This window comes from Odocoileus virginianus, unplaced genomic scaffold (assembly GCF_023699985.2).
Source record: "Odocoileus virginianus isolate 20LAN1187 ecotype Illinois unplaced genomic scaffold, Ovbor_1.2 Unplaced_Scaffold_36, whole genome shotgun sequence".
Lineage (NCBI taxonomy): Eukaryota > Metazoa > Chordata > Mammalia > Artiodactyla > Cervidae > Odocoileus > Odocoileus virginianus.
Window position 1 is genome coordinate 1 of NW_027224298.1, and position 25481 is coordinate 25481.

Consider the following 25481-nt stretch of genomic DNA (forward strand, 5'->3'; position numbering starts at 1 on the left):
TGCGGGAAGAAAAATGACCCCGTGCTCACGGATCCCTCAAATTGATTAGATTGTGAGTTTTTCCACTCACAATTTTAAATTGTTAAATGTTAGGTGTTCAGATATGCCTGAATGTATGGTTAGTTGAAGCTTACATTCAGAATGAGTATTTGCATTACAGACTAGATTACCTTCCAGATTTTCCACGTTTCCTTTTAGAGAATATGTATGTTTCAAAAAAGGATGGAAACCTTTTCTTAAACACTAACACTTCTCTGCAGATGTTGAAGACTGAAGTTGGTCTTTTCCCAATTTGACTCATGTTGATGATTTCTTTTTGCAGTAATGTTAGCATTCTGTGTAACTGTCTCCATTTCTTTATGTCCGTATAAGCATCCTCTCTGTCTTCACATCTCCTCATATATTCCCAGCTTTTCATTAAATTTAAATTTCTGAGGTGAAATATTTGATATATTCCTAGGTTTGCTTTTGGGAATACATCTTCTAACGCTGGATTCTTCGGCATCAAATCCTGGGTGTCTTGTGGAGACACAGCTGAAAGATATCAAATAACAAGAAATTTCCCCTGCTATTCGCAGTGAATATTTTTAAAGATTTAGAGAAAATTGATGACCATAACTAGTTTAAAAAATAAAATAAAATAGAGACAGAAGGATCAAGATGCAAGAGGCTTAGGCAGACGTGGAGACCATCTCTCTCTCCACAAATGAATGAGAAATGGAACAATTTTCACAGAGCCCAGCTGAACACTAGCAGAGACCCCTCGAAATGTAAAGAAACAAGGAAGATTCCTGCTGAGCCAGGTAGGACAAGAGAAAGAAGAAGGAAAAGGAAGAGGAGAGGAAGTGGGATGGGGCCTGCAACCTGGGGGGACATGAAAGTGAGGAGCGGTCTCCACATCCAGGGAAGCCCCTCGTCGGGGACTCAGTTTGGACAGGAGAGCCTCATTCTCTGTGGGAAGAGAACATGGCAACCAGTGTGTGGCAGCAGGACAGGGTGAGACCTGCACACGGGGTGCTGACCCCTGCCCTGCCCACCCAGCCTGAGAGGCATGTCCACCACTGCAGACAAGGGCTCGGAGCTGAAATGTGGGGTTCGGAGACCAGATCGAGGCAGAGGATTGAGGTTGGCTATAAGGAAACACCCTGAAGGGATGGGACTGTGGGAGGAGCTCTGCAAATGGGATGCTTGTGGTGGAAGCCTGAACCACCAGAGAGCAGAGTGGCATTGGGGAGTGGTGCCCAACGAAGAAGCCCATTGCATCCCTTGTCCCTTGTGCCGGCCCCTGCTCGCCAAGGACTATGAAGAACTCCACCCACGTAGGTCATTTGAGTCCCCAGCCACGGCCTCCCCCATCGACCTCCTCCACAATCAGCAGACTCCTGCGCTCTGAGGCAGCTCAGGAGAAGACACCTGTGAGTTGCCCACACACTCAGACGGAGCTGAAAGCACAGCTGAGCCCAGGGATGAAGAAGAAAAGCTGACACCTCTCCCCGCAGCAACAGAAGCCACGGTCTCACACCCACGACCGGCTGTGTAACCTCAGCCCCTACAGAGCATCTGATTCACCTAGCAGCGCTCTCTCAGTCACGGCAGGGGGAGCTCTAGCGGCTGTAGACTCTGTGGGCTCCCACACAAGGGGGCTGGGCCAGGACAGAGCCTGAGCTGCCCCAGAGCACCACAGAGGGTCCAGCTCCACGTTGAATGCAATCCCAGGACCTGACTTCACTGAATCTATGCCAGTGACCTTGTGAAAACAATATCTGCGAGACACCAGGGCCATCTGCCATCCTGCCCATGGTTAAGGTGGGGCCAAGGCTGTATATTGTCACCCTGCTTATTTAACTTATATGCAAAGTACATCATGCGACATACCAGGTTGGATGAAGCACAAATTGGAATCAAGATTTCAGGGAGAAATATCCATAACCTCACATACACAGATGACACCACCCTTATAGCAGAAAGTGAAGAGGAACTGAAGAACTGTACAAAAAAGATCTTCACAAGCCAGATAATAACAATGGTGTGATCACTCACCTAGAGCCAGACATCCTGGAATGTGAAGTCAAGTGGGACTTAGAAAGCATCACTATGAACAAAGCTAGTGGATGTGATGGAATTCCAGTTGAGCTATTTCAAATCCTGAAAGATGATGCTGTGAAAGTGCTGCACACACTATGCCAGTAAATTTGGAAAACTCAGCAGTGGCCACAGGACTGGAAAAGGTCAGTTTTCATTCCAATTCCTAAGAAAGGCAATCCCAAAGAATGCTCAAACTATCACACAACCACACTCATATCACATGCTAGTAAAGTAATGCTCAAAATTCTCCAAGCCAGGGTTCAGCAATACATGAACCGTGAACTCCCAGATGTTCAAACTGTTTTTAGAAAAGGCAGAGGAACCAGAGATCAAATTGCCAGCACCCGCTGGATCATTGAAAAAGCAAGAGAGTTCCAGAAAAACATCTGTTTCTGCTTTATTGAGTATGCCAAAGACTTCGACTGTGTGGATCACAATAAACTGTGGAAAATTCTGAAAGAGATGGGAATACCAGACCACCTGACCCGCCTCTTGAGAAACCTGTATGCAGGTCAGGAAGCAACAGTTAGAACTGGACGTGGAACAACAGACTGGTTCCAAATAGGAAAAGGAGCATGTCAAGGCTGTATATTGTCACCCTGCTTATTTAACTTATATGCAGACTACATACTGAGAAACACTGGGCTGGAAGAAGCACAAGCTGGAATCAAGATTGCTGGGAGAAATATCAATAACCTCAGATATGCAGATGACACCACCCTTATGGCAGAGAGTGAAGAGGAACTGAAAAGCCTCTTGATGAAAGTGAAAGAGGAGAGTGAAAAAGTTGGCTTAAAGCTTAACATTCAGAAAACAAAGATCATGGCATCTGGTTCCATCACCTCCTGGGAAATAAATAGATGGAGAGACAGTGGAAACAGTGTCAGACTTTATTTTTTTGGGCTCCAAAATCACTGCAGATGGTGATTACAGCCATGAAATTAAAAGACGCTTACTCCTTGGAAGGAAATTATGACCAATAGAGAGCATATTAAAAAGCAGAGACATTACTTTGCCAACAAAGGTCTGTCTGGTGAAGGCTATGGTTTTCCAGTGGTCCTGTATGGATGTGAGAGTTGGACAGTGAAGAAAGCTGAGCACCGAAAAATTGATGCTCTTGAACTGTGGTGTTGGAGAAGACTCTTGAGAGTCCCTTGGACTGAAGAGAGATCCAACCAGTCCATCCTGAAGGAGATCAGTCCTGGGTGTTCATTGGATGGACTGATACTGAAGCTGAAACTCCAATACTTTGGCCACCTCATGCGAGGAATTGACTCACTGGAAAAGACCCTGATGGTGGGAGGGATTGGGGGCAGGAGGAGAAGGGGACGACAGATGATAAGATGGCTGGATGGCATCACCGACTCGATGGGCATGAGTTTGAGTAAACTCTGGGAGTTGGTGATGGACAGGGAGTGCCTGGCGTGCTGCGATTCATGGGGTCGCAAAGAGTCGGACATGACTGAGTGACTGAACTGAACTGAACTGAACTGAACTGAAGAGGAACTGAGGAGTCTCTTGATGAAACTGAAAGAAAAGGCTGAAAAAGCTGGCTTCAAACTCAACAATCAAACAGCAGGTGACAGCTGTCTATGACAGCAACAGAAATAAATCCAGACTTCTCCATCATTTCCAATGAAGCAGATCTTCCCAAACCACATGACAAAGAATGACTTCCTCACTGATACTTGGACCTCTCACCTGACTCATTGGCTCCGTCCATTCACACATACCTGGGTATATGGCCACTGTCTTCATTCTCCTTATACTCCTGGGCTCCTTCATTTGCTCCAGAAAAGTGACAAGGTATGGCTGAGAAACCACAAGACCTGTTCATCAGTAAGGAATATTGGTTTTGCCAGAGATTCATCACTTTCCAATCTAGTATGTATCTAGGTCAGGAGAGAATGCATGTAGAATGTTAAGACAGCCTAGAAAATGATTTCCTCACAACACTAGGGAGATGGAAATGGCAACCCACTCCAGTGTTCTTACCTGGAGAATCCTACAGACTGGGGAGCCTGGTGGGTTGCTATCTATAGTGTTGTACAAAGTCAGTCACGACTGAAGTGACTTAGCAGCAGCAGCAGCATACAACACTCACTACATAAAAATCAAATTCTGAGATTATGGTCATGTGCTACAAGGCAAAAGTAAGTAGTGGAAATTTGATTTGAAGAGGAGGGTAGCACCATTTTATACCATGGAACGTACAGAATTAGCACTAACTTAGGAGGAAGCAGGCAGATGACATCAAAGAAGAAATACATTAGAATCATAATAAGTCATCATGAAGTCTTCTTTCTAAACTCACAAATTCCCATTTTCCCATTGAAATTAGGGATCTGAAATGCTATTATAAGAAGTAGAAGATTCCAAGAGACATTGTAGAAATGCAGGAAGCAAAACCCTGACAGTAGATAAGGGACATCAGCTGTCCCTGAAATACAAAGCACATATGCCATGTGACTGTGAGAAGACTTCCTCATGTGCCCAAAGACGACAAAAGCAAGTTCACACAGAACTGGTTTCGATACAGGAGAGGGTCTGGTGTTATACTATATTATGACTTTTACACAGTAATAATTTCACCATATTTCTAACCCAAGAAGAAATGAGCTATGGCCCATAAATCATTTCAGAAACTATTCTGATCTGGAAGAAAAATCTTAAAAGAATCAGATCAGCAATGACATATTTATTTTTGACTGTTGTATTTGTATAACACAGAATGAATTGCCTATCAAGGAAACAGGTTATTACCTGCTGCTTTTTAAAAAGCTTACTCTGATCCAAAAGTTCTTGAGTGTGACAAATGTGCTGTTTATTTTAACAACCTTATTTTTTTCTTAGTATTTTTAACAAGCTTCTTTTAATTAGTAATGTTGAAATTGTGCTTTATGAATGACCATTTTGAACAGTAAGGAAGTACAATACTAAGGTAAGCATTCATACTTACTTTTGAACTTCAAGTGTTTTACAAATTTTACAGTTCTAATAATGATAGCATCCTCAGTAGCAACAATCATTTTAACTATTTAGGATATACTATATATCTTTCTGAGAGTTTTTACAGAGTCTTGGATGTGCAACAGAAACAATTTAAAATCAATAATGTTGTTGTTCCACCTTTCTGCAAATATATAGCAAACATTCCTTAAACAGCTTAAATTTACTTCACTTTATGTACTCTAAACTTTAATGAATAAAACACAGACAAATACACAAGAACAACTCTAAAGAAAGTTCATAGAAGTTTCTCTAATTGTGAAGAATACAAAAAACAAGAAAAATAACTGATCAAATCATATGAACATTTCCAAGCATACATATATTAAAATGGAACTATATATTCATTTCACTAAAATGAAACAATTGAAGGCCATGGAAAATATGTAAGAACAGTTTTCAAAGGTTAGAATAAATAAAAAAATTCATGAAATGATGATGTCTGTAATATATACCCTAGGTTTTGCTTGTACACACACATGCACAGTAACACACATAAGTTAAAAGCAGTCTTCTGTAAATAACAGATCTTTTGGAAGAAACATTTTTAATCTACCTTTTCTTTTGAACTCATGTGTATTTCAGCATGTATGGTAAAACAACAATTTCTAATTGTGCATGAATGTGTTTTAAGTCATATCAATCATGTCGAACTCTTTTTGACCCCATGGGCAGTAGCCATGCAGACTTCCTGTCCATGGGAGTTCCCAGGCAAGAATACTGGAGGGGGTTGCCATTTCCTTCTCCAGGGGACCTTCTCAACCCGGGGATCAAACCCAGGGCTCCCGCATCGGCAGGCGGGTTCTTTACCGCTGAGCCACCTGGGTTCGCTGACAAGAGCTCTTCCTCTTTAGTAACAGGAATTAAACACAATACGGGAAACAGTCCACATTCTATTAGCAAATGCACCATGACACTGATATAGAACACATCTCCAGACCTAGGTGAAGAAACTGTAAATCTTTACTGAAGCACACAAAGTCTGAAAATCACAAGCTTTACTTGGAAGATGTAGTGACATAAAGACTTCAGTGACTGCAAATTCAAAACAATTCAAACTCAAAACAAACATGGATATTTCAAATGTAAGTCTCAGCTGTATCTAGGAGAGCCAACATAATTTTGAATATAAAAACCAAAAAAGCCTAAATAGAAGGAACCTGCCAAATTACAGATGAAGCTATCACTGTATGGACTAGTTGAAATTTTAAACTGAATGAAGCAAAATAGCTACAAGGTAGCCAAAGAAGCTCACCTAAAGACAGACTTGGAGATGATTTTGAACAATAAAAGAGTAGGATGAAACGCAACATAATATTTTGTAGTCATGCAACAGGTGAGGTATTCCAAAGGAACATCAAAATCAGAGGGGGAGAAAATATGACAGGGCATAAAGGAAAGATTTAGGTTTCAGTGTTGTGTAATAAAGAATTTAGGGGCTTGCCTGATGCTCCAGTGGGTAGAAATCTGCCTGTCAATGCAGGGGACACGGGTTCCATCCCTGGTCAGGGAAGATCCCACAAGCCTCGGAGCAACTAAGCTAGTGTGCCACAACTGCTGAAGCCCACACCCTCCAGAGCCTGCCGGGGATTAATACAACGACTGAACCCGTGCCTTAGAGCCAGAGCTCCACAACAAGATAGTGGCCCCTCCTAATCACAACAGAGAAAGCCCAAGACCATCAGCAAAATCCCAGCATAGCCAAAACTAAATAAATATTAAAATTTAAAAAGAAAAACAGAATTTAGCAGGCTTTGGTTCACAGGTTCTGGAAGTTTGCTTTTACTCCTGGAATCTAAGTTTTCTCACTCTTGGAATTTCCTTAGTGACTGCAGTGGCTTTATTACTCTCCGTGGGCCCTGATAATTTATGCTAACAAGATGACTTATGTGGACCCTGGTTTAATAAGGGGACTGGCTCAGGTTGTGAGGCTGGGCATTTCACAAAGACCAACGAAGTGACTAGAGGTCTGGGGCTTTGAGCCAAGTGGGCTGATTAGCCCAACCTCTAAGGAGGGGAGAATGCTGGAGATGTTATCAATCCCACCTATGTAGCTAAACCCGAATAAAAGCTCGGGACTTAAAAGCTTGAGTGAGCTTCTCTGCCTGGCAATACTGTTTTCTGTCACACCGATGTGCCAGGAGGGCAATGGGTCCCTTGGGATGATGACTATGGGTAGGTTCAAACAAACCCGTTCAGAAGTCAAGGAGCTTATCAAGTCCAAAGAAACAGCATTTCAGGAAAGAGAGACAGAACAAACACGGACTATGCCTCTTACCTGGGAACGAGTCATTTCTGACTCTTTGCTTTCCTTCTCCTCTGGTCTTCCTTCTCAGGTAAGATCAGTCTTGGGAAGTGACCCGAGTGTTGAAAATAGGCTGTTCAATACTTAGAAAACCACAGCGAGCTCCCTGTAACGCAGCCCCACACAGAGGGAGGATCTCAACAGGTACAAATCACAATCCTCCACGGCCACTGGCACAGCAGGGATTCTGGAACACAGAATCAAACGAGGTGTTTTTAGTTTTATTCTTTTCTTCAGAACTCGCGGCCCTTCCTGTGACAACCACGCGTTCTAGGCTGACCCTCCCCTTCAAACCTTAGGCGAGACCCTAACCGAATTCCATACAGAATAGAGCCTCCTTCACCTCTTCGTGGATCAGGGACCTAGGGGTTGGGCAATGCAGGACTTTAAGCAGCGGTCTCTACAAGTTAGAAGGCAGAACTGCCAGAGAAGGACATGGACTCTAGAACGATGTTAACAGGAAGCGGACGTGGGCCCCAGGGACCCGTCAGCTAAGCTAACGGACCTCAGAACTTCTCACGGCGATGCGAGGACACACTGGGGACGGGAAAATGGGGGCGGTACCTTGAAAGTCCACAGAGCCTCCCGAAACCCACGTGTGAAGGACAATAGGCTGTGGGACGACAACATCCGGGTTTTAAACAAACTCACAAAAACTGTCTCTCATTTAAACTCAATTCCGTCTTGCCGGATACTGCGCACGCGCGGGCGGAAAATCCGGTACAGAGGAGGGTGAGTGCGCTACGACGCAGCCAACGAGAGGCCACGTAAAGGGGGAGGGTGGGAAGAGGCCGGAAGCGCAGGTACTTTGGGGCGGGGCCAGAGGGGGCGGAGCCTTGCCTCCCCTCACCCCCGCCCCAGTCCGTTTTGGGTCTGTTGGTCCTTCTGTCCAGCTGTGCTTCCTTTCTCTGCCTTTTGATGCCTTTAAATCTCTTTGACTTCCTCGGGAGCAGAGCTGCTTCCTGCCTGTTCTAAGTGTTTCACACAACTTAAGGCAAAAGAGAAGAATTTTGAGAGCTGCCTCTATGGGAAGCCGAGATGTTTTCAGCAAGTTGAAAAACGGGGAAAATTCAAAAGCCCTTTGTGTGAGTGTGTGAAGATGGGTGTCTCCTCAGTGACGAAAAGTAGAACGTAATCACTTCAGCAGCAGCAGCAACAACAATTAACAGAGGCATATGGATGTGAGAATTGGACTATAAAGAAAGCTGAGCACTGAAGAATTGATGCTTTTGAACTGTAGTGTTGGAGAAGACTCTTAAGAGTCCGTTGGACTGCAAGGAGATCCAGGCAGTCCATACTAAAGGAGATGGGTCCTGGTTATTCATTGGAAGGACTGATGCTGAAGCTGAAACTCCAATACTCTGGCCACCTGATGCAAAGAGCTGACTCATTAGAAAAGATCCTGATGCTGGGAAAGATTGAGGACAGGAGAAGGGGACGACGGAGGATGTGATGGTTGGATGACATCACCGACTCGATGGACATCGGCTTGGGTGGACTCTGGGAGTTGGTGATGGACAGGGAGGTCTGGTGTGCTGCAGTTCATGGGGTCGCGAAGAGTTGGACACGACTGAGCGACTGAACTGAACTGAAACTGTGTATGAACAGATTCTGGCAGGACTAACGGTATGTCATTTCTGGGGTTATATTATAAACAACAATGTGGGTTCCAGTCTCCCCATTTCTTCCTGGACTCACTTCCTAAGAGAAAAGCCAGCTGCCCTGTTGTAAGCAAGTCTCTGGTTACAATTACTGAGGTTTCCTCCCAACGTATCATCTGAGTAGTTCAGTTCAGTTCAGTTCAGTCTCTCAGTCGTGTCTGACTCTTTGGGACCCCATGAACTGCAGCACGCCAGTCCTCCCTGTTCATCACCAACTCCCGGAGTTGACTCAAACTCATCTCCACTGAGTCAGTGATGCCATCCAACGATCGCATCCTCTGTTGTCCCCTTCTGCTCCTGTCTTCAACCTTTCCCAATATCAGGGTCTTTTCCAAAGTCACTTCTTCACATTAGGTGACCAAAGTGTTGGAGTTTCAGCTTCAGCATCAGTCCTTCCAATGAATATTCAGGACTGATTTCCTTTAGGATGGACTGGTTGGATCTCCTTGCTGTCCAAGGGACTCTCAAAATCTTCTCCAATACCACAGTTAAAAATCATCAATTCTCCAGTGCTCAGATTTCTTTATAGTCCAACTTTCACATCCATACATGACTACTGAAAAAACCATACCTTTGACTACACAGACCTTTGTTAGCAAAGTAATATCTCTATGTTTTAATGTGCTGTCTAGGTTGGTCATAACTTTTCTTCCAAGGAATAAACGTCTTTAAATTACATGGCTGCAGTCACCATCTTCAGTAATTTTGGAACCCGAAAAAATAAAATCTGTCACTGTCTCCATTGTTTCTCATGTATTTGCCGTGACATGTTGGGACCAGATGCCATGATCTTAGATTTCTGAATGTTGAGTTTTAAGCCAAAATTTTCACTCTCTTCTTTCAGTTTCATCAAGAAGCTCTTTAGCTCTTATTTGCATTCTGCCTTAAAGGTTGTGTCATCTTCATATCTGAGATTATTGGTATTTCTCCCAGCAATCTTGATTCCAGCTTGTGCTTCATCCAGTCCAGCATGTCTCATGATGTACTCTGCATATGAGTTAAATAAGCAGGGTGACGCATGCTTAAGGTGGGGCAAGAGCAGTGCCAATAATAGGATCACACAAGAGCTTGCTGGAGCATGAAAGGTGACACACAGCACGCCCCAAAGTGAGCATTCTGAGAGGAGCAATGCTCAGTGGCTTCTCTCCCAGTGGGGGCGCACCAGTCCCCCCAGCCTCACACCGCAGATAGAAGCACAGCTAAGAAGCAGATCTGGGGCTCTAGTCCACCAACCAGGGAGCATGGACTCACCACAGAGAGGGCAGTGGAAACCACAGAGCCATAGGGAAGCGCCCCTCAACATCCAGGGCAGGCTCTGATCACAGTAACACAGTCAAAGCCCAGATAAAGGGAACAAGGGCACGCACCTCTGGACCAACCTCACCCACCAAGTTGCAGACACCAGAAAGAAGACTAACTACGTTCTTGTAGCCTTCGAAAGAGAGACCACAGACGGAAAACTGGACAAAATGAGATGGCAAAGAAATAGGTTATAGAGAGTGAAGCAACATCAAACCCTGCATGAACCACTAAATAAAGAGTAGGTAGTCAATTTAATGATTACTTCTTGCTTTAATCATCTTATGTGGAGAAACCAGATGTTTTCACAAATCCTAGGTGCCTGATAATTCTTTAATCCACTTCTTTTCACACATGTTTCTGCGAGTGTTCTATTAGATGTTTGAATCTAAAATACATAAATGATAGTGACAGAAAACTAATCAGAAACTGAGGACACATAAGACAGTGTCTGAGGAAGTGGATTACAAATGAGATAAACTTTACAAAGTGCTAGTTCTTAAGAAATTATATAAGAAGAAAGTCTTTTAAAAATACGGTTGAAACACAGGGAAGTCTACTCATATCTCTGTGTAGACCAAAGTGGGACAGATATCAATAGAATGGGGAAGACTGAAGATCTCTTCAAGAAAATTGATATACCAAGGGAACTTTTTATGCAAAGATGGGCACAATGAAGGACAGAAGTGGTATGGACCTAACAGAAGTGGAAAGTATTAAGAAAAAGGGCCAAGAATACACAGAAGAGATATACAGAAATGATCTTAATGACCAATATAACTAGGATGGTGTAATCTTCACCTAGAGACAGACATCCTGAAGTCTGAAGTTAAGTGGGCCTTGGGAAGGATCACTATGAATAAAGCTAGTGGAGGCGATAGAGTTCCAGTTGAGCTATTTCAAGTCCTAAATGATGATGTTGCTAAAGTGCTGCACTCAACATGCCAGCTAATTTGGAAAACTCAGCATTGGCCACAGGACTGGAAAAGGTCAGTTTTCATTCCAATCCCAAAGAAAGGCAATGCCAAAAATGACCAAACTACCACAATTGCACTCAATTCACATACTACCAAAGTAAGGTTCAATATTCTCCAAGCGTGTCTTCAACAGTATGTGAACCGAGAACTTCCAGATGTTCAAACTGGATTTAGAAAGGCAGAGGAATTGGGGAAGGAAATGGCAACCCACTCCAGTGTTCTTGCCTGGAGAATCCCAGGGACGGCGGAGCCTGGTGAGCTGCTGTCTATGGGGTTGCACAGAGTCGGACACAACTGAAGCAACTTAGCAGCAGCAGCAGTAGAGGTATTTCCAGGAAACTAAAGTGCAGCCACACAAGAGATAATGTAGATTTGTGAAGAAGGGCTCATGTATCCCTGCAGTGACATTGCTTAAGAAAATTTAGCAATAAATGTGTATATCTTACCACAGTTCACAGCATCAGTCACAGTCCTGTGGTCTCAAAATCATTTTCTTTTTCTTCTTTCCTCCTATCAACTTTCCCATCAAATTTGATTCATTCATGTGATAAAATGAAACTGATTCAGCTAAACTATTCATGAAAAAAAAAAAAAAAAGAAAGGCAGAGGAACCAGAGGTTAAATTGCCAACATCTATTGAATCATAGAAAAAGCAAGAGACTTCCAGAAAAACATCTACTTATGCTTTATTGACTGCACCACAGCCTTTGATGGTGTGGATCAAAACAAAGTGTGGCAAATTCTTAATGAGATGGGGATACCAGATCACCTTACCCACCTCCTGAGAAATCTGTATGCAAGTCAAGAAGAAACAGTACTGGACATGGAACAACGGACTAGTTCCAAATTGGTAAAGGAATATGTCAAGACTGCCTATTGTCACCCGGTTGATTTAACTTTTATGCAGAGTACATCATGCAGGAGACCTCAGTTCTATCCCTGGGCTGGGAAGATCCCCTGGAGAAGGGAATGGCTACCCACTCCAGTATTCTGGCCTAAAGAATTCCATGGATTGTATAGTCCATAGGATCACAAAGAGTTGGTCAGAACGGAGTGACTTTTACTTTCACTTTTCATCATGTGAAATGTCGGGCTTGAGGAAGCACAAACTGGAATCAAGACTGCAGGGAGAAATATCAATAACCTCAGATATACAGATGAACCACCCTAATGGCAGAAAGCAAAGAGGAACTGAAGAGCCTCTTGATGAAACTGAAAGAGAGGAGTGAAAAAGCTGACTTCAAACTCAGCATTCAGAAAACTAAGATCATGGCATCCAGTCCCATCAGTTCATGGCAAATAGATGGGGAAACAATGGAAACAGTCACAGACTTTATCTTCTTGGGCTCCAAAATCACTGCAGATGTTGACTTCAACCATGAGAGTAAAAAACGCTTGCTCCTTGGAAGGAAAGCTATGGGCAATGTAGACAGCATAATGAAAAATAGAGACATTACTTTGCAGACAAATGTCTGTCTAGTCAAAGGTATGGTTTTTCCAGCAGTCATGTATGGATGTGAGAGCTGAACCATAAAGAAGGCTGAATATCGAAGAAGTTGATGCTTTTGAACTGTGGTGTTGGAGAAGACTCTGGGAATCTCTTAGACTGCAAAGAGATCACACCACTCCATCCTAAAGGAAATCAGTCCTGAATATTCGTTGGAAGGACTGATGTTGAAGCTGAAGCTCCAATACTTTGACCATCTGATGCGAAGAACTCATGCATTGGCAAACATCTTGATGCTGGGTAAGACTGATGGCAGGAGAGAAGGGGACGAGAGGATGAGATGGTTGGATGGCATCACTGACTCGATGGACATGAGTTTGAGCAGGCTCTGGGAGTTGGTGATGGACAGGGAAGCCTGGCGTGCTGTAGTCCATGGGGTCACAAAGAGTTGGACACGACTGAGAGACTGAACTGAACTGAACCAGACCCACTCCCGGGATATAAATTCTAAGATATCAGGATTAGTCAGGAGGTTTTCAGGAAGGATAAACTGTCCTCAAGCAGGATACATTATTGTTATATAATCCCTAGTACAGAGTTTTAACTGAGTTGTTTGTTGTTTAATCATCAGTTCTGGGCTTAAAGAAAAAGCCATGTGTCTAAGACACATAACATTAAAAATGTCATTTTATGTGTCTAAGACCAAGGAATGTAGAGGGAAAATAGGTATTTGTCCTTTTCTCCGCCTTGAGAATTCCAGACCCCTATCTCCTCTTCGAGACCCCTCTCTCCACTATCTCCTCCCCTACCCGCCCCCCTCCTCCTCAGGGACCCGACTTCTTATCAACCTGCCTAGGAATTGACTCTCACAGAAGGAGGCAGAGTACATCAAGGAAGAAAAAGGTTACCAGCATAATGAATTATCCTGAAGCCTTTCTTTCTAAATTCATACATGCCCATTTTCCCTAGATAGGTGAGATTTCAAACTATTCTGGGAATCAGAAAATTCTCAGAAACATTCTAGAAATGATGGAACCAAAAGCCAGTGGGTAGATAAGGGATTCTGGAAGGAAGTTGTCCTCACCCAAGTAGGCCAGGTTCCTACAGTTCTCTAACATCACGTCCCTGTACAATGCCCGCTGAAGATTTTCTGAAAAACTCTGGACCACTGAGTTGAGTCACTGGGCTTCCCAGCTGGCTCAGTGGTAAAGAATCTGCCTGCCAATGCTGGAGATGCGGCTTCAGTCTCGGGGTGGAAGAAACCCCTGGATGAGGAAATGGCAACCCACTGCAGAATTCTTGCCTGGAAAATCCTATGGACAGAAGAGAGTTGGTTCTATGTATAATGGCATTTTCAAACTCGGTTTTAAATATCTATATTGCATCCAGGTGCTAAGTCATCACTGCATTTCCCAACGTCCCTAAAATCCCAACACCAAACCACATCCCAGTGGGAGTGAGGATAGGAGTGACTCCCCATGCTGATCTCTCACAAAAAGAATAGTTTCAACAGTTGAAAGTCGCTGATTCATGATGAGAATTCATCATGCTCCATAGAAAGTGAGGATGAGACAATGGAGAAAAGGCTCTGGGACACAAGGAAGTAGTGTAAAGGGCTGGTCTTCACTAATATAAGAGGAAATGGGAAAAATAAGATGATAGATAACAAATGCCCGGGAAGACAAATTAGGAGGAGAGAGCTAAAGGCTTGCATATTCTCATCTGGGCATTTCAGGAGGAAAAGCAGACACAGCCCCAGACCCAGGACAGGACATTGACCTGAGAAGCTGCCATTTCCTCCTCTTCTTCCCGCTGCTCTGTCTTCTCTGGGGATGTTACGCTGCAAACGCACTTCTGAGTTTTGAGAAAATACCTTGGAGGGCATCAACACAGCTCTTTAACCTGCAACCACCGCTCCTACAGACAGAAGGACCTTGGAAAGCTGAGAAGACCGACCTCTCCTGTCCTCTGTCTCAGGAGAGGTTCAGGAACAATCACTTCCTACCTGGAGATCAGCCTGTGAACTTATTTCCTGATTGGTCTCTCCCCATAAAGCACTCCTAACACTCTGCTCACACAGACGATGTGAGCTGACTGACTTCCCTGGTCCAAATCCAGCTAGACCAACCCTGCGGCCTCTCCTCAGACTGATGCCGGGGCTCAGCTCTCACAAATGGACCAGGAGCCACGTCCTTACCCCAGGTCTCTCCTTAGAATGCCCTGGAGGACTTCCTACACACCGCACTGACACTCCCAGAGAACCAACATAGAACTCTGTTGGGAGGGCATCAGTGAGGTCATTTCCTGACACTGGTCACATGATCCTGATGGGAAACCAGATGGAAACCACTTGGCTAAAGATTCTTTCTGAACCATTTCAATGAATACAAATCCCTGGTGCCCAGGTCCCCACTCCAAGAAGTTATGAATTTGCAGGTCAACAGTGCTGCCGTGAAAGGAGTCATCAGAAAATCCCATTTTTTTTTCTGATGTTTCTTCCCCAAACCAACGTTCAGGAGTCCTGAGCTCAAAGCCTCACACTCACCGCACAAAGCCCTCTCTGTAGCGGAGGATTTAGGGCAGGAATTTCGGAAAGAGGTCAAAGCTGGAATCAGGCAGAGAAAACACTGGTACTGGCGGTTCAGCCTTTAGAGGTTACCCTGGGAGAAGTTCTGTGGGCTCCCTAGGCGGAGTGTGGATTGCTGAATTCAAGCCAACACAAGCATTCTGGTGAGTACTGTGAGGGTCTTGAAAATCCACAAGACCCCTGGATTCTTAGTCTCTTGAGGAGAAGAATTCAATCTGGAGCCAGAGATGAGGCTTGATCGCTCAGAGTTTTTGTGTAATAAAGTTTTATTAAAGTATAAAAGAGATAGAGAAAGCTTCTGACATAGACATCAGAAGGGGGCAGAAAGAGTGCCCCCTCACTAGTGTTAGCAATGGAGTTATATACTTTTAATTAGTTATTACAGTGAATCAAAAGAATGTCTGGAGGTTGTAAAGACCTCACTGGACACACTCCTATAATTTACATTTTAAGACAACAGGATTAGCCAGAAAGTCCCCCCCCCCCCCGCCCCCCGAGACTGTCCTCAAGCAGTATAATTTGTTTCATATTCCTAAGGAATGTAGAGGGGAGAAAAAAAAAGTTTGTTCTTTCTGCCACCTTGAGAAGTCCAGACCCCTCTCTCCTTTGGGACCCCCGGACTTATCAACCGGCCTAGAAATTGACTCTCTCGGCGTGATTGAATGGGCGCCTGTGAATAGACCCTGGGGTTCAGCAAGACTGCTGGTCTCAAGGAAGGGGGTCATCTAGTGCAGGTGCTCACAGGACTGGCTGGTGTGAGTTCAAGGACCTGCAGGCTGCCTGCTCCCCAGACAGATGTGCGGGGAGCCAGCCTGACTGCTCAGGCTCCTTCTTGGCTCTGAGAGAGATCAAGAGGTCCCTCTCTGTCCCGCCACCCCTGATTTATTAAAGCACAGGTTGGCCTTTCTCACCTCCCTCAGGGAAATTGCTGTAGCGATCTTTCACCTGTTTTCCTGGTGCTGATAAACTCGTCATGATTGAAGCCTGTTTTCTATCCAGTTAATGTTCTATTGATCTCAGTCATGTTGGGTGCTAGGGTAATGCTTTACTGATAATTTAAGACATCTGTGCCTGTAGCTCTGCACATATGCAAACCTTTGATCTATTAGTAACTCCTGTTAGCATATATATAGGTGTGGTATTCTTCAATAAAGTTGGCAGAGTCAGACGCAAGCTGACTCTGTCCCTCTCAACCCCATCTTTCTAAGTCTTTCTGAGTCTTATTTTTCTTAGGTACTCTGGTAATTGCGTTCTCGACCAGTTCGTTTGCCGGCAGGCTCCGGCAGAGATGCTGAGGCAGCAACAGCATGGAGCAGTTCAGGGAAGCTCTCAACAGTACTCTGTATACTGTTTCTTATTAGAACCATCACAATGTCCAAGTAGTTACAAAATGGGAGAGGAGATACAACATAGAAATGATGGAATATATCTGAAGTTATGAGAAATTTAAAGCCAGTGAGTAAACTAATTTCCACATATGCCATCTCTCTGTGCGGCCAAATAGTTCATTGTCATCTCTTCATTACCACCTTAAATAAGGAGGGTGAGATTGCTGTTGGTGGTGGGTTAACAATTCATTCATTACAATCAACTAAAACACTAAAAGCCATTCACTTTTATTAATAACCATGTATTAATTTCACACAGAGTGGAAATAAAACCTTTTACAATCCATGGTATGATCCATGATTAAATACTGATCAAAAGTACAGAGAAAGATATTCATTTTAGGATATAATGATGTGAGATTTGTGATTTTCACAGCTTACCAAACAAAGCCTAGGAAGCACTTAGCAAGCATGATATACACTAATTCCATGTCTTTTCCAGGAAGGGTTTCTAATACATTTCTAGGTTATCACAGAAGCTGTCTTTATTTCAACATTGTCAAGTAACAATCATGACTTGTGTTGATATTATAAAGATACATCAATATTGCAGTGAACTGTCATTGTGTTCTTACAAATCAAGGATATTACTATTGAAACCTTACAACCAACTTCTGTCTTACTTTAATACATGGAAAGATTAAATGATCACTTACATCATGGCAACCTCCCGATATTTCACATCAATGACAAACACCTCCATTTAGATGGTCATTGTCCATTTTACATTATGGTATCCTTCATCTGTCTAATGGAGAATAGATAGAAATGGTTGCAACACAGTATAAAAAGGCTAATATTTAATAAACCACCAAAAACCTATGTTTGAAAAAAGGCATAGTATGGATTACTTGAGTGCTGAATTACATTCACTTCAAATAATCTCAAATCATATCATTATTAACAACATACATACATTGCTATGAATTGTAACTTTCTAACCATCAACCTTCATCTCACAATTCATGCTAATATATCCATCTTCTGTGTGTTTTAACTATGGAGTACTCCCTACATTCATTCTCCTTCAGAGAAAATTCTGAAAACAAAATTGATGAAATGCCTTCTAGTATGCAATCTCTGGTATTTATTTCAATTTAACTTTTGATTAAATACTTTTCTACCTATTTGTTACATCACTTCCATAGGTTTCTTGTATAAATTCTTGTGTTTTCCGATGCATGTCTAGGGCAAACCTCTTCCATCACTTGTTCCATTACTACGGTTTCTCTCCAATGTGTGTTCTCAGATGTTTAGTGAGATTGCCACTATGACTAAAGGCTTTGCCACATTCTGTACATGTATAAGGTCTCTCTCCAGTATGAATTGGCCGATGTTGAGTAAGCGCTGAGTTGTAAGCAAAGTCTTTGCCACATTCAGTACATGAAAATGGTCTCTCCCCAGTATGGATTCGCTGATGTTTAGTAAGACCAGAACCCTTAATAAAGGCCTTGCCACATTCTGTACATTTATAACGTCTATCCCTAGTATGAATTCGGTGATGTTGAGAAAGGTCCGAACTCCTAGTAAAGGCTTTGCCACATTCTTTACATTCGCAAGGTCTCTCTCCAGTATGAACCTGCTGATGTTGAATAAGACCTGAATTGTAAGTAAAGGCTTTGCCACATTCTGTACATTTGTAATGTTTCTCTCCAGTATGAATTCTCTGATGTTTAGTAAGAAGTCAGCAATGGTTACACACTTTGCTACATTCTGTACATTGGAAAGGTTTCCTTCCTGTATGAATTTTCTTGTCTCCTTAGATGGCATGAGTTACTAAACACTTTCCCACATATCTTACACTTGTTTTCTTTCTGTGGATTCTGAACAGTGTGCTGTTGAAAAGTTCTGAAGACTGACTAGAAACCTTACCACATTCAGTACAAGTCCTCTCTTCAGTACAAGTACTCTTATCGAGAGAAAAACCTGACATTTGATCAAAGGCATTTCTACATTTATTACTTTTAGATTCCTTGTTTGAAGATTTGGGTCCCTGATGTTTCTTAAGGTTTGAATCTCCTTCGACCATATACCCAGTTTCATTGCCTGAATACCTTCTCAGTCCACCATAAATATTGGAGCTGGAGCTCTTATTTAAAGTCTCACTCATTTTATTACACATACAACGTTGTTGTGTATTAACCACATCACAATATGTATTGAACAATGACGGTTGGATTACGTCTCTTCCATTATCATCAATATTATACATCTTGGAATGGAGAGAAAATATTTTTTGGGGGGAAGAATAATGACCTCCTGGTCATGGATCCCTCAAATTGGTTAGATTGTGAGTTTTCCCACTCATTGTTAAATCATAGGTGTTCAGACATGCTTGAATGTATGTTTAGTCAAAGCCTAAGTTCAGAATTGTCTGAATGAGTATTTGCAGTAGAGACTAGAGGACCTTCCAGATTTTCCACATTTCCTTTCAGAGAACATGTATGTTTCAAAAAAGGATGGAAATCTTTTCTTAAAAACTTACACTTCTCAGCAGATGTTGAAGACTGAAGTTGGTGTTTTTCCCAATTTGACTCATGTTGCTGATTTCTTTTTGCAGTGATGTTAGCATTATGTGTAACTGTCTGCATTTCTTTATGTCCACTTAAACACACTCCATTTTTCATATACTCTCGGACATTCCCAGTCTTTCATTAAATTTAAGTTTTTGAGCTGAGATGTTTTATATATTCCTAGGTTTGATTTTGGGAATACATCTTCTAATGCTGGATTGCTTGGCATCAAATCCTGGATGTCTTGTGGAGTCATAGCTGAAAGATTCCAAATAGCAAGTAATTTTACCTGCTATTCTCAGTGAATATCTTTAAAGATTTAGAGAAAATTGATGACCATTAGCTAGTTTAAAAATAAAATGGAAAAAAAAAGATAAGATAAAAGGAGACAGAAAGATCAAGACACCAGTGGTATAGGCAGATGTGGAGATCAACTCTGCCCAAATGAACAAGAAATGGAACAATTCCCAGAGAGCCCTGCTGAACACGAGCAGAGGCCCCTCTAAATCTAAAAATACAAGAAAGATTCCTGCTGGGCCAGGTAGGATAAAAGAAAGAAGAAGAAAAGGAAGGAAAAGAAAAAAGAAGGAAAAGGAACCAGAGAGGAAGTGTGTTGGGGCCTGCAATCCTGGGGAAGATAAAAGTCAGAAGAGGTCTCCATGTCTGGGGAAGCCCCTGACTAGGGGAGCTCAGTTTGGACAGAAGGAGAGCCTCATTCTCCATGGGAAGAGGACATGGCAACTCAGCGTGTAGCAGCAGGATAGAGTGAGACCTGCACACGGGGTCCTGACCCCTGCCCTGCCCACCCAGCCTGAGAGGCACGTCCACCACTGCAGACAAGGGCTGGGTGCTGGAATGTGGGTTTGGAGAGCAGACCCAGGCAGAGGACTGCGGTTGGCCATGAGGAGACATCCTGAGGGGACGGGAGGGAGGGAGGAGCTCTGCAAATGGGATGCTTCAGTTGGAAGACTGAACCACCAGAGAGCAGAGTGGCTTTGGTGAATGATGCCCAAAGAAGACACCCATTGCATCCCTTGCCTTTTGTGCCAGCTCGTCCTTGCCAAGGGCTATGAAGAATTCCACCCATGCAGGTCTTTTGAGCCCCCAGGCACGGCCTCACCCATCGACCTCCTCCACAATCAGCAGACTCCTGTGCTCTGGGACAGCTCAGGAGAAGACACCTGTGAGTTGCCCACACACTCAGACGGAGCTGAAAGCACAGCTGAGCCCAGGGATGAAGAAGAAAAGCTGACACCTCTCCCTGCAGCAACAGAAGCCACGGTCTCACACCCACGACCGGCTGTGTAACCTCAGCCCCTACAGAGCATCTGATTCACCTAGCAGCGCTCTCTCAGTCACGGCAGGGGGAGCTCTAGCGGCTGTAGACTCTGTGGGCTCCCACACAAGGGGGCTGGGCCAGGACAGAGCCTGAGCTGCCCCAGAGCACCACAGAGGGTCCAGCTCCACGCTGAATGCAATCCCAGGGCCTGACTTCACTGAATCTATGCCAGTGACCTTGTGAAAACAATATCTGCGAACATCCAGGGTGATGTGCCATCATGCCCATGGTTAAGGTGGGGCCAAGAGCAGTGCCTACACTACATCACATGAGAGCCTGCAGAACGCATGAGAGGGGGAACCAGAGCACAGCCTGAGTGAACATCCCCAGAGCAGTAATACTCAGAGACTTTTCTCCATGTGCGGGTGCTCCAGTCCCACCTGCCTCGCACCACAGATCAGAATCACAGCTAAGATTCAGATCTGGGGGCTCTATTCCACCACGCAGGGAGCAGGCACCACCAGAGAGAGGGCAGTAACAACCACAGAACAATGGGGAAACAGCCCTGAATATCCACAGCAGGCTCTGGTCACAGTTAACAGCAATCAAAGCCCAGATCAAGAGGATAAGGGCACAAACCTCGGGACCAACCTCATCCACCAAGGTGCAGACACCAGAAGGAAGACTAACTAGGTTCCTGTAGCCTTCAAAAGAGAGACCACAAACAGAACGCTGGATAAAATGAGATGGCAAAGAAATAAGTTATAGGGGAAGAAACAAGATAAAAACCTCCAAGCACCACTGAATTCAGAGGTGATAGGCAATCTAATGATTACTTCCTGCTATTAGTCCTCTTAAGTGGAGACTCCACACACTTTCACAAATCTAAGATGCCTAATAATTCTTAAATCCACTTCTTGCCACACACATTTCTGAGAATGGTCTATTAGATGTTTCAATCTAAAAATCATAAGTGATAGTGACAGAGAACTAATCAGAAACTGAGGACACACAAGACAGTGTCTAAGGAAGCTGAATACAAATAAGATAGACTCAATAAAGTACTAGTTTTAAGAAATACATAAGAGAGACCTTAAAACTATGACTGAAAGAGGGAACTCTACTCATTGCTCTGTGGAGACTTAAATGGGAAGGAAATCAATAGAACAGTAAAGACTAGAGATCTCTTTAAGAAAATGAGAGGTACCGGGAATATTTCAAGCAAAGATGGGAACAAAAAAGACAGAAACGGGATGGACCTAAAAGAAGCAGAAAATATTAAGAGAAGTTGGCAAGAATACATGGAAGAACTATACAAAAAAGTTCTTAATGACCGAGATAACCACGATGGTGTGATCACTCACCTAGGCACAGACATCCTGGCATCCAAAGTCAAGTAGGACTTAGAAGGCATGATGACCAACAAACCTAGTGGAGGTGATGGAACTCCAGCTGACCTATTTCAAGTCCTAAAAGATGATAATGCTACAGTTCTGCACTAGATAAGTCAGCAAATTTTGAAAACTCAGCACTGGACACAGGACTAGGAAAGGTCAGTTTTCATTCCAATCACAAAGAAAGACAATGCCAAGGAATGCTCAAACTACTACACAATTTCCCTCATTTCAAACAATAGTACAGGCTCAAACATTTTCCTAGCAAGGCTTAAACAGTATGTGAACCGAGAGCTTCCAGATGTTCAAACTGGATTTAGAAACGGCAGAGGAACCAGAGATCCAATTGCCAACATCCCTTGGATCATATAAAAAGCAAGAGTGTTCTGGAAAAACAATTACATCTGCTTTATTGGCTACAACACAGCCTTTGATTGTGAGGATCACAAGAACGTGTGAAAAATTCTTAAAGAGATGGGAAAGCCAGACTACCTTACCTGCCTCCTGAGAAATCTGTATGCATGTCAAGAAGAAATAGTGAGAACTAGACATGTGACAATGGACTGATTCCAAATTGGGAAAGGAGTACGTGAAGGCTCTACATTGTCACCCTGTTTATTCAACTTACATGCACAGTACATCATGCAACATATCAGGTTGGATGAAGCACTAATTGGAATCAAGATTTCAGGGAGAAATATCTGTAATCTCACAAATACTGATGACACCACCCTTATAGCAGAAAGTGAAGAGGAACTGCAGAGTCTCCTGATGAAACTGAAAGAAGAGGGTGAAAAAGCTGGCTTCAAACTCAATCTTCAAAAAACGAAGATCATGGCACCGGTCAGATTGTTTCATGGCAATTGGCAGGAGAAACAGTAAAAACACTGAGAGACTTTATTTTTTGGGTTCCAAAATCACTGCAGATGGTGACTACAGCCATGAAATTAAAAGACACTTGCTCCTTGGAAGAAAAGCTATGATGAATCTAGGCAGCATATTAAAAAGCAGAGACATTACTTTGCTGACAGAGGTTCATCTAGTCAAAGCTATGGTTTTTCCAGTAGTCATGTATGGATGTGAGAGTTGGACCATAAAGAAAGCTGAGTGCCGAAGAATTAATGCTTTTGAACTGTGGTGTTGGAGAAGACTCTTGAGAGTCTCTTGGACTGCAAGAAGATCACACCACTCCATCCTAAAGGAAATCAGTCCTGAATATTCATTGGAAGGGCTGATGCTGAAGCTCTGATGCTCTGGCCACCTGATGCGAAGAACTGACTCACTGAAAAAGACCCTGATGCTGGGAAAGGCTAAAGATGAGACAAGGGGACGACAGAGGATGAGATGGTTGGATGGCACCACTGACTCAATGGCCAAGAGTTTGAGCAGGCTCTGGGAGTTGATGATGGACAGGGAAGCCTGGCTTGCTGCAGACCATGGATTGCAGAGTCAGACTCGACTGAGCAACTGAACTGAACTGACTGATACGTATAATTGATTCTCTTTGCTGTATAGGAGCACAAAATTGGAAAACAGCTATATTCCAATTAGAACTTTTAATAAAGATTTCTTTATATAACCTAAAAATTGTCATAGTTTGAATCAACCATTAATAATATAGTGGAAAATGTGCTATGAGTTTATGGCAATTTATTTTAAAATTCTATGAGGTAATAGAATATAATAAAGTATTTCAGCAAGTTAGAATGAGGGCAAATACACTAAAGATATTTAATATGAGATCATAAAGGTAAAAGAGAAACTTTGAAGTCAACCTGAGATGTGCATTCTTTCATTTTCACGAGGTTTTGCTTTCTGCAGTGACAAATTACTTGAATTTGAAATTTATTTAGAAGGTCGTATGTGTCACTCCCAGTGGATAGGAAATTATAAACCAGAGAACAAAAACCCATCCCCAGTATTCCTAGAAGTTTGGCAGTTTGTCTACCACTCCACTCACACATTTCTGTCTAGAGGTAGAGGGAAACTTGAAAAGGACTGTCATACAGTTACTCAGAAATGGGCAGAGTTTTCCTAGGGCCCCCAAGAAATTGCAGAGCAACTAATGAATGCAGTTTGTCACAAGCCAAGAGGAGACTTTTAGTTCACACTGTGGTGGAGAAAACTAATCACTGGAGATGAATTCATGAATGATTTAAGAGACAGAATGGGGCAGTGATACATTTCTACAACAGTAGCAGACACAAACCCAGGTTTTCAAAAACCATTTCCATTGAAGCAAATCTTCCAAAGCCATGTGACGAAGGATGAGTTCCTCGCTGCTCCTTGGACCACTCATCTGAGTCATCATCTCCATCCATTCATACCTACCTGGGTATATGGCTGTTGTCTCCATTCTCCTTATATTCCTGGGATCCTTCAATTGCTCCAGAAAGGTGACCAGGTCCAGCTTAGAGACAAGCCCTGTTGATCAGAGAAAGGAAAATTTGTGTTGTTAGAGATTCATCAGTATTGAATCCAATATGTATTCAGGTGAGACGAGAACGCATTTTGTTCTAGAAAACGATATCCGGAAATACTTTATTCAAAGCTGCTACACAATACTAACAAACACCTAACAATCAGATCCTGAGATTCTGGTCAAGTAGTACTAAGGCAAAAGTAAGTAGTGGAAATGTGAAATTAAGAGAGGGTGCAACTATTTAATACCACAGAACTTACACAATTACCACTAACCTAGAATGAAGGAGGCGGAGTATATCAAGGAAGAAAAACGTCACCAGCATAACGAATCATCATGAAGCCTTTCTTTCTAAACTCACAGACACTCATTTCCCCTAGAAAGCAGAGATCTGAAACCACTGTGGGAAGCAGACAATTTCAGAAGACATTCTAGAAATGAAGGAACCAAAACCTCGTGGGTAGGTAAGCGATTCTGGAAGGCAGTTGTCCTCACCCAAGGAGGCCAGGTTCCGTAGTTCTCTAACATCACGTCCCTGTACAATTCCCGCTGACCGAGGTCCAGGCATTCCCACTCCTCTTGAGTGAAGTCTATGGCCACATCCTGGAATGTCAGCCGTCCCTGAAATACAAAGTACAGATGCCATGTGGCCGTGGGAAGACTTCCTTATGTGACCCAAGATGAAAACAGCAAGTTCAGAGACCTGGTCGTGATTTAGTGGCTTGGCTGGTATTACAAAATATATTTTTTACACAGTAATCCTTTCTACCCAATTTCTAATGTGAAGAAAAGAGGATGAGTTATGATCCACAAGCCATTAGAGAAACTATTCTCATCTAGAAGAGAAATTATAAAATCATCAGGGCAATATTAGCATATTTATTTTTCAGTGTTCTACTCGTGTGACATAGGATAAATTGTTTATCAAAGAACCGGGAATTTTTTTTTTTTTTTAAGTGTATTCTGAGCCAAGAGTTCTGAAGTGGGGCCAAATGCCACATTTTTAGCAAGGTTATTTGAGTTAGTAATGTTGAAAATTCTGCTCGATGAATGACGATTTTGAACCGCAATGAAATAGAATAGTAAGGTAAGAATTCATAGTTAAGTTGGAACTG

At 43.0% G+C, this 25481-nt stretch overlaps 1 long non-coding RNA gene and 1 pseudogene across 1 annotated transcript; both read right to left on the reverse strand.

The window, feature by feature from the left end:
• Positions 1–6: 6 nt before the first annotated feature.
• LOC110145167 (uncharacterized) lies at positions 7–8077 on the reverse strand. The gene is made up of 3 exons (XR_011486192.1): positions 7964–8077; positions 7373–7586; positions 7–534 (listed from the first exon to the last, which is right to left on the reverse strand). It is a non-coding gene; the product is annotated as an uncharacterized lncRNA (long non-coding RNA).
• A 9434-nt stretch (positions 8078–17511) lies between these two features.
• The window catches only part of LOC110145159 (zinc finger protein 519-like), a 36852-nt pseudogene continuing 28882 nt past the window's right edge, over positions 17512–25481 (reverse strand).